At 41.7% G+C, this 8831-nt stretch overlaps 1 long non-coding RNA gene across 1 annotated transcript; it reads right to left on the bottom strand.

Annotated features, from left to right (window-relative positions):
- Nucleotides 1–813: 813 nt before the first annotated feature.
- LOC116701136 (uncharacterized) lies at nt 814–1059 on the bottom strand. Its single transcript, XR_004334826.1, has 2 exons — nt 929–1059; nt 814–872 (listed from the first exon to the last, which is right to left on the bottom strand). It is a non-coding gene; the product is annotated as an uncharacterized LOC116701136 (long non-coding RNA).
- Nucleotides 1060–8831: the final 7772 nt, after the last annotated feature.

The raw sequence follows: 8831 nt of genomic DNA, 5'->3' as shown, positions 1-8831 counted from the left end.
TGCCACAATGGAAAGCGGGCACAACATGTGTCAATTATCGTACAACAATCTCTTAAATCCGTTTCATGGTGTTGTGTGGGTGCAGTTAAGAATGAAGAAAAGAAACTTTTGTTAAAGTCTCAAATCCTGCGTAGTTTCACCACCTCACACACCTGACCAGTTGCTTCGTTTATATATTATTTGTAGGCTGTGTTTTGAATGATATAATGATGAAGTATTAAGAGCAACCACGGTAGTGAGTATGTATTAAACCTTACATTCCCCTGGGGGTCAATCAACACCCTGGAACCGGGTTTGTGTCCCGAGTGTCACAGAAACATGCATTTATAACCCACCCAACTGTCCCCTTCTTCTTTTCCTAAACCCCAACTGTCCCCTTCTTCTTTCCTAAACCCAACTGCCCCCTTCTTCATTTCCTAAACCCAACTGTCCCCTTCTCCTTTACCTAAACCCACTGTCCCCTTCTTCTTTTCCTATACCCAACTGCCTCGTTCTTCTTTTCCTAAACCCAACTGTCCCTCGTCTCTTGTTCCTTACCCAACTGCCTCGTTCTTCTTTCCTAAACCCAACTGTCCCCTTCTTCTTTTCCTAAACCCAACTGTCCCATTCTCCCCTTTCCTTACCAAACCCACTGTCCCCTTCTTCTTTTCCTAAACCCAACTGTCCCCTTCTCTTTTCATACCCACTGCCTCGTCTTCTTTTCTAAACCCAACTGTCCCCTTCACGTTTCCTATACCCACTGCCTCGTCTTCTTTTCTAAACCCAAATCCCCTTCTTCTTTTCCTAAACCCAACTGTCTCCTCGTTCCTCTTACCTAACCCAACTGTCCCCTTCTTCCTTTCCCTAAACTCAACTGTCCCCTTCTTCTTTTCCTAACCACTGGCCTCGTTCTTCTTTTTCCTAAACCCAACTGCTCGTTCTCCTTTACCTAAACCCAACTGTCCCCTTCTTCTTTTCCTAAACCCAACTGTCCTGTTCTTATTTTCCTAAACCCGACCGTCTCGTTTTTGCGTATCACATAAACGCACCTTTTATAAGCCTGCCCACGATCTTGTCCTAACCCTAGTGCATCAACAGTCCCGACCCAGCAGGTTTACATGAAGCGTTTTTATATATGACGCTAAAGGAGACTTTTAGCATCAATAACAACGCCAAAGATTCTTGACCAAGCGACTGTGTTGTCTATAAAACGTTTGGAGACTGTTGCAGGAGAGATTTCAGACACTGTTTAGACGATCTGACGAGGACTTTGTATAACAGCCTGATCATCAGCATCAGCATGCTAACCTGCTCAAAATGACAATGCTAACAAGCTCATGTTTGACACATGCGCATGATGTCTACCATGTTTACTTATTGTCTTAGTTTGGCATGGTAACACGCTAACATTAGCTAATTATCTGTACAAAGTCATTCAAATTCATCCTCTGGAAAGTACTAATGTTGTACAAAAAGGAATAGCAATACATTCAGTAGTTGTAAAAGTATTTCAGTCTGGACCATAATGGCACACAAGAGAAATTAGGCAAAAAAACTATTAAGTCAAGTCTTGGAAAAGACATGGTTTGGGTCAACTTAAACCCTTTTTGGCAGAAAGCCCTGAAGGCTAAGGGGTAAGGGCTCCTGCACACTGCCTGCGTGGCGTGTCTGTTTTTATTTTGGCTCCCATGTTAACAAGTAGCGAACAGGTTAGCGCTTGCACACTGCCCGCGTGACACGGACGTCTCAGGCGCTGCTCGAGCTTCGTCGAAAATGAGAACATGCTAGAAATGGGACCAACGCCTATTTTTCACGCGACATGCAAGCGTGTTGGAAGTGTTTCCGGGCAGAGTAGAATACGAAAAGATGTTCATACGTTGTTTTGACGCGAACACATTTAACAAACGACATTTTCTGTTCAACTCCTTTTTAACTTGTATTTCAACTGGATTCTGATAAAACAATAAAATGGTCTTTATTATCTCAGGAATTTGAATGTAGAAATATATATGTCAAAATATGTGTAAACAAATGGACAAACCCAAAAATATTGACAAAATAAGGTTGAAGAACATGCTATATTTCGTTTTATCTAATGGAGTCATACGTGTGTACAGACAAGGCTGGGAACATCAGACACATTTCTGGTGTGCAAAGACATAGAAAACGCTGCGCAGTCGGCACGCAACTGACACGCAACAGAAATGCCACGCACACACCACGCCCACGCTACGCACACACTACGCACACGCCACGCACACGCCACAAAGGCGGTGTGCAGGAGCCCGGACCAACCGACGCAGCCACGGCCCAACATCCTAAACTGTCATGTGGGACATCAGGTAAAGACTAAAGGCAACGACAGCTGAGATCCAGATGAAGCAGTCGAGAAATTCAAGTGAAGGAGAAAGGAGGGCAGAGGGAATGAGAAGTATGTGTGTGTGTGTGTGTGTGTGTGTGTGTGTGTGTGTGTTTGTGTGTGTGTGTGTGTGTGTGTGTGTTTAGGGGTTGCTGAGGTGGGGAGGTCACCTCTCGCCAGGATGCAGGGGTCAAGTTTGTTTTTCCTGCCAGGGGAGACGCTGACAGAACGGGAGAAGAGAAATGGATGGATGAAGGGAGGGGAAGAAGGAGAAAATGAGCAGAAGGCAAACCGAGAAAACTTTACCACCACTTTCTAATCGATATATAATCTGAAAATACACATAACAGTTAAGAGTATAAACTCCAAACTAGAAGTATTTGACTTGTGGTTGTAATAATGTCTGTTTGATTCCTTGCAACCAACATAGTGTTCTGTAAAACACACACACACACACACACACACACACACACACACACACACACACCACACACCACACACGCATAGCACAGGCAGACTATGCTATCATCCGCTAAAGTACTTCCTTTCACTCGGGCACGAAAGATCTGCTTTCAGGATTTCCCCCCCCCCCCACACCACACACACACACACACACAAACCAAGGCATCTTATTAGTACTCAGATCACTGAAGCCTCCACACTCACCTCAGTGTCATCCTCCTCAGAGGTCACAGCATAACTCCTACAGGAAGCACACACACACCCACAACCCCACACACACACACACACGCACACACACACACACACACACCTACCGTTCCCCCTTTCTTCCTCTTCTTCTTTCTCATGTCCTACTCAAATTTCACAGGATAACATCCTGTAGGAAGCAGTATGTGTGTGTGTGTGTGTGGTGTGTGTGTGTGTGTGTGTGTGTGTGTGCATGTGTGCGTGCGCGTGTGTGTGTGTGTGTGTGTGTGTGTTGGAGTTACTCGTTCATCTAGTGGTTTACAGACACGTATAGGAATGAAGCATCTCACTGTTTTAAAGTAGCTTCTGGAATCAGAGGAATGATGATCTCACAACATTTCAAATCAAGAGGTTTTTACTCAGATGGCATTGTGCAGGTGAACTCATTCCTAAAATACATCAGTGTGTGTGTGTGTGTGTGTGTGTACCTCAGGCAACGAGGTATGGAAATGAATTGCAAGGTGGTCGGAGCAGATGAAAACACAAGTATCCTAAACAACAAAAATCAACTGACATGTTTTCTTAGAAGCCCTGTAACATACGTATTCAACACCTTCAACTGTTGCTAGGCTACTACTCTTACTAACTGAAGAAATCTAATATAATTGAGTGATGTTCTTTCGGAGATCATTGATTTACAGCTAGAACCAGATTATTATGGTTATGGATTCAAATGTAGAAGCAGTAACGCCAAAATCTGACTTTTACCTGCTATGCAACTTCAAAATGGAAACGTCAGACAATTTTTTTGTGTCTTTTTTTTGGCCGGAGTACAAATAATGAGTCGTGCTCATAATTGGTTGTGTGTTTTTTTTAGGATGATGTAGACAGTTGGACAACAAACTGGATGATTTGGGATTTTTTTGTATTTAGGATGTAGGCTCTAGTCTACGGGGTGATTCCCCCCCCCCCCCCCCCCCCCCCCCCCCCTGCTTGGCAGCTATCATGGTCTTCCTTAACCCTTGTGTTGTCTTGCTGTCAAAATTGAAAATCAACACTTTTTTGATGCTTTTTAATCAATGTTTTTTACTTTTTCTTATGTTTTTGTCCTTTTTGTCAACATTTTTTTCAATGTTTGTACCTTTTTTTGACGTTTAAACTTATTTTTGGAATTTATGGTCAATAAACCTATAGGAAATTAGACCTAATGTTTGAGTCAGAAAAGCAGAAATTAGGAATCATTTAGACTAAAATTAAAGGAATGGATGTTGATGGATAATCACAGACTGGAATATGTCAACTTTTACTCAATACTATTTCAAAAACACTTCAATGTTTTTTTTCAAATGCTATAAAATTGAATGAGACCCAAAATTAATGAAAGTAGAGATTTGTACTTGGCAAAGAGCGTTGCGTGGAATCAATCATGTTATTTTGGGGAATTAAAAAGAACATTGATAGAGGAAAACGGGTCAATTTGACCCGAGGACAACATGAGGGTTAAATAATGTACAGATTTTTAAGCATTTTTTGCTCTTATCTCAAATGGCTTGACATATAGCTGCTGTAAATGGGAGAAAACAATTCCCTGGCTAAGCATGTCTCCCAAGACCCCGGATTTACAACTTCTGGCTCCGCCCCTCTTGGGTGTCAAGTTAAATATCTCAAGCACTTTGGGATTTATTGCCATGTAATCGGCTACAGGTATTCAAGCTCTTTAAAAGACAGACCAGACAGGTGTCACGTCACCAAGTGCCAATCACCAATGATTTATATTTGACCCTGTGACCCTGGACCTTCGCAACCAAACAACGTGGACTGTGTTTGTGAAGTGTTACTATGGAGACGATATGACACCCCAACATGGACCTGAGAAATATGTAAACAATGAGGGTGTATTTGAGGAAACCTTTTCCCAATGTCATGTTTACTTACTTAGATTTGAGGAGGTGGAGTTGCACTATGTTTGGTTTTGTTACCTCTTTCATTCTGAAAATGTACCTTAAGATACACAGATACACAGATACAGTGAAATGTTCAGATCTTTTACTTTAGTAAAAGTAACAATAGATTAGATTAGATAATACTGCCCATGTTTCATTCAGAAAGTTGACGTTTTTGACACGTTGAAGTCAGCAAACTTACTTCAGGGAAATCTAAAACTATCTTTTATCACTCACACCACCCGCTTTCTGTTTAACGGGACAGTGTTTTTCAGTCTAACACATGGTCTATGGGCCAAAAAAATTTAAAAATAGATAGAGTAGATTATAAACCTTTGCACAATGAACAATATTTTAGTTTCAAAAAAATATAAACCACCAACATGTTTGTGTTGTAAAGTACCTTTTTTACCTAATTAACATGCATCATGTATTCTTTGTGGGGTTCCGTTTTTGCAGCATGGAACAAGCTCAAATTCTTTAATAGTTAGTGCTTTCTTTCATCATTAACTGTCCATCTATGTACCTTGCTTTCATTTCTCGTTTTTCCCTCCTCCTTCACTCCTCCCAAATAAAATGGCCCTTCTCCAGGCTAGACTCACTCAGTAATCATTTGTATCCCCCCCCCCCCCACACACACACACACCTTCATCCATCCCTCCTCTCCATTAGATCAGCCCCTCGGTTCAAAAGCAGGGTCTGGGGTCTCATGTTTGCTCGATTAAGAGCTTCTCAACCAAGGATCAGGGAGTGAAAGGAGAAGGGAGCCCGGGGTAAGAAAGAAGAGGATCTTTCTTCTTTTTGTCTGGGGGGGTTGTCTATGGGCCCATTGTGAGGCTCAGAGAAGGCTTATTTTAAAAGGTGCGTCTGGATTTTGGGGGGACAATGGGAGTTAGACGCTGAGGGATTTAGATCTTAAGCTCATGCTATCAGGACCTGTGGTCCGTCCGTTTGTCCCGACTTGGTGATCCCCATCCATCTTTAGATGGTGACGTGACGTTGAGGCAACAATCTCAACATAAAGGTTTGATCGTCAAAACATCTCAAATACAACGAGTGATCACACTGACAGGATGTTTCACGTCACATAAGAGGAAAGATAGACAGTTAAGAGCTCCCGCGTTTGTGTTATTAATAATTCTTTACCTTTTTTTCTTTTAAATTTTCTCCCTGCAGTATCTTTGTGCAAAATTAATATTTATGCATGTTTATCTATCTTTTTACTATTAAAACTTACTATAAATTAGTTTCCACAAACACCTTTGATCTGCTAAAACGGAGTTCCACAAGGGTTTTTGTAATGGGCCCCCAAACTTTTCATAATCAAATTTTGTTATAGTGTAAAATCCTTTGTAAAATATCTTTTATGCATTTTGTTTTGTTTCCAGACCATTTAAATGCTCTCAAATTGCAGGAAAGCTAGTATTAAAATGTAAGGGAGTAAATATTAAATTACATTTGAGCTACGAAAAAATTAATGGTTTCTGTAGTAATCAAGTTCTGTTTTGAAAAGTATTGGTGACTGTTCAGCGTCATGGGCAAGATTTTGTGAGAGTTGTGGTTTATTTATGTTTTTCTTTTCTGACCAGTGAGCACCACATCAAGGTCCAGACCCGAATGACTAACCAACCACCTCACCACACCACTAAAATCTGTTTGTGAAAAAAGAAGAACCTACAAATTTAATGAGACCCACACAAAACAAATCGAGGTACTTTCCAAGGACAGATTAAATAATTCATGATTTTTTAAATGGCCTTTTCTCCCAACAGCCAATTCAACAGCAACATCAGCGTGGTCGGTGGAGAGACGGAACACAAAAGCAATAATCTGATGCATGGGGGCGAATCTGTTAGTCTTGGAGTCGAGCGTCAGTCGAAGGACTAAGCATGACATTTGAAAGAAATAAACATGTAAAACACCATGCTAAAAACAGTTGGTACTTAGTTAACAAACAAGTGTGCTTGTTGTGGTCAGCCGTCTCCTCTTTTCTTTGAACTTTGAAATGTACAAGACGGGAGTTTAGACAGTAAATGGGTGTTAAAGCAAGAAATCTCAACAAATGTTAAATATACTAACAATCTGAACGTAGTCGGTGTCGGATATCAGCTTTTACATGTATGTTATGTCTTGCCTGACCAATGCAGCCGGCATTTGCTTCACAATAGCATCAAACTAGCATCTTTCATGTGGAAATAGAAGCAAACCTGTGATTCCTATGAGGTCCGATCATGATTCTAATTAGCCGGAGTCTAAGAAAGACGTTAGTTTTGAAAAGGGACAGGTTGCAGCATTCCAGTAGGGATTGAAGGCCATGTGGGGAAAAGAAACGAGGTGGTTAATCTCAACGAACCGACTCCCTCCCTTCATGTCCACTAAGCCTCCCAGGGGATAGTCTATCCCAACAGACTCTTCGCCGGCATCACTCCTTTCATTCCTGACATGAAGCAGCCCTCTCACCATACCGCCACACAAAGGGTTAATTAAAAGATGTTGCAGCTGGAATGTGAGTCAAACTGTTGTGTTTTATACAGAGATGCGATTTGGTCAGGCGTCGAGGATGCGGGTGAATGATCCCTTTGGCTCAGATATAATAGGAATCACTAAATCAGGAGAGCATTTGTTGTTTATCAATTAAGTTGAAACACTCTTGGCAGTAAAATGTTCCCCTGTCAAGTGTTTTCGTACTTCTATCTGATGTTTCTGGGATAAATATTCCTACTGTATTAATTTTGTGTGTTGCATTTACTGCTGTAGATGTTTACGTTCATTTAACTCTTTACATACTGTTGGGGATATTGGAATCTACAGCACTGCTTCATATCGATTAGATCTTCATTTGTTTGTAGTGTTCCGTTCCTGAGAATCACCACGTGTTATATACTGTCCTGTTTTCAGCTTTGTGACGTGAATGTTCACAGTCGTATCCAAGAGCTTTTTGATAGACTTATTTATTAGTTTAGATGTAGAATTTATCAAACTGAGGAACATGTCATTCCTCAGTTCACTCATGAACATTCAACATCAACCCTGTCTGGAGATGACATGATTTTCACTGGAAAGGAAGGGGATAAAAATCTTAGAAGTAACTAAAGCTGTCAGCCAATGTACGGCATAAAAGTATATATGCACTAGGGTGGCACTCTTACCTTATAAGAAGATCCAATACTTATCTGATATATGACTACATACATATTTTTAATTAATTACAGTCAGAAACACAGATTTTGTTGAAATCGAAATACGCATCGAAAAATTACCAGTATAAAGTTGTCCTTAAAACGCAGAACTTCAAATTAATGTCTTCTTCAACCAATCAACAACTATATTGTGTGTGTGTGTGTGTGTGTGGGTGTGTGTGTGTGTGTGTTGTGTGTGTGTGTGTGTGTGTGTGTGTGTGTGTGTGTTGTGGTGTTGTGGTAAGCAGTGTGTCCTTGGTGCAGGTGGAGGACGGATCAGACGCCGATTAAATCGCACAAAAAGCCCTGCGGGTTCACCGGATTGGTTTTGTGGTGGGGGTTGGGTGGGGTGGGCGGTGTGGGGGGGTGTCTCTGCGCATACCTCCTATCAGTACCATGTAAGACACTACATCGACCGTCGGTCGGTCGGGTTCGGTGTCGGTCGGTATCGGTCGGTCCGGTCGGGATTCCGTCGTGGTTGGTTGGTTGTTAGTAGGTTTGGTTGGTTGGTTGGTGGTTAGTAGTTGGTGGTGGGTCATTTGGTGGTCAGTGTTGTTGTTGGTTGGTTAGTCGGTTGGTTGGTCATTGGTTGGTCGGTTTGGTTGGTGGTTGGTTGGTCGGTTTGGTTGGTCGTAGTGGTGGTTGGTTGGTCAGGTGTGTTGGGGTCGGTCGTGGTTGGTTGGATTGTTAATTTGTGGTTTGTCAGTAGGGGGTTAGGTTTAG

The sequence above is a fragment of the Etheostoma spectabile genome, chromosome 13 (assembly GCF_008692095.1).
Source record: "Etheostoma spectabile isolate EspeVRDwgs_2016 chromosome 13, UIUC_Espe_1.0, whole genome shotgun sequence".
Classification (NCBI taxonomy): Eukaryota; Metazoa; Chordata; class Actinopteri; order Perciformes; family Percidae; genus Etheostoma; species Etheostoma spectabile.
The sequence above is the reverse complement of the archived record's forward strand: the minus strand, read 5'-3'. Positions and strand labels throughout refer to the sequence as shown.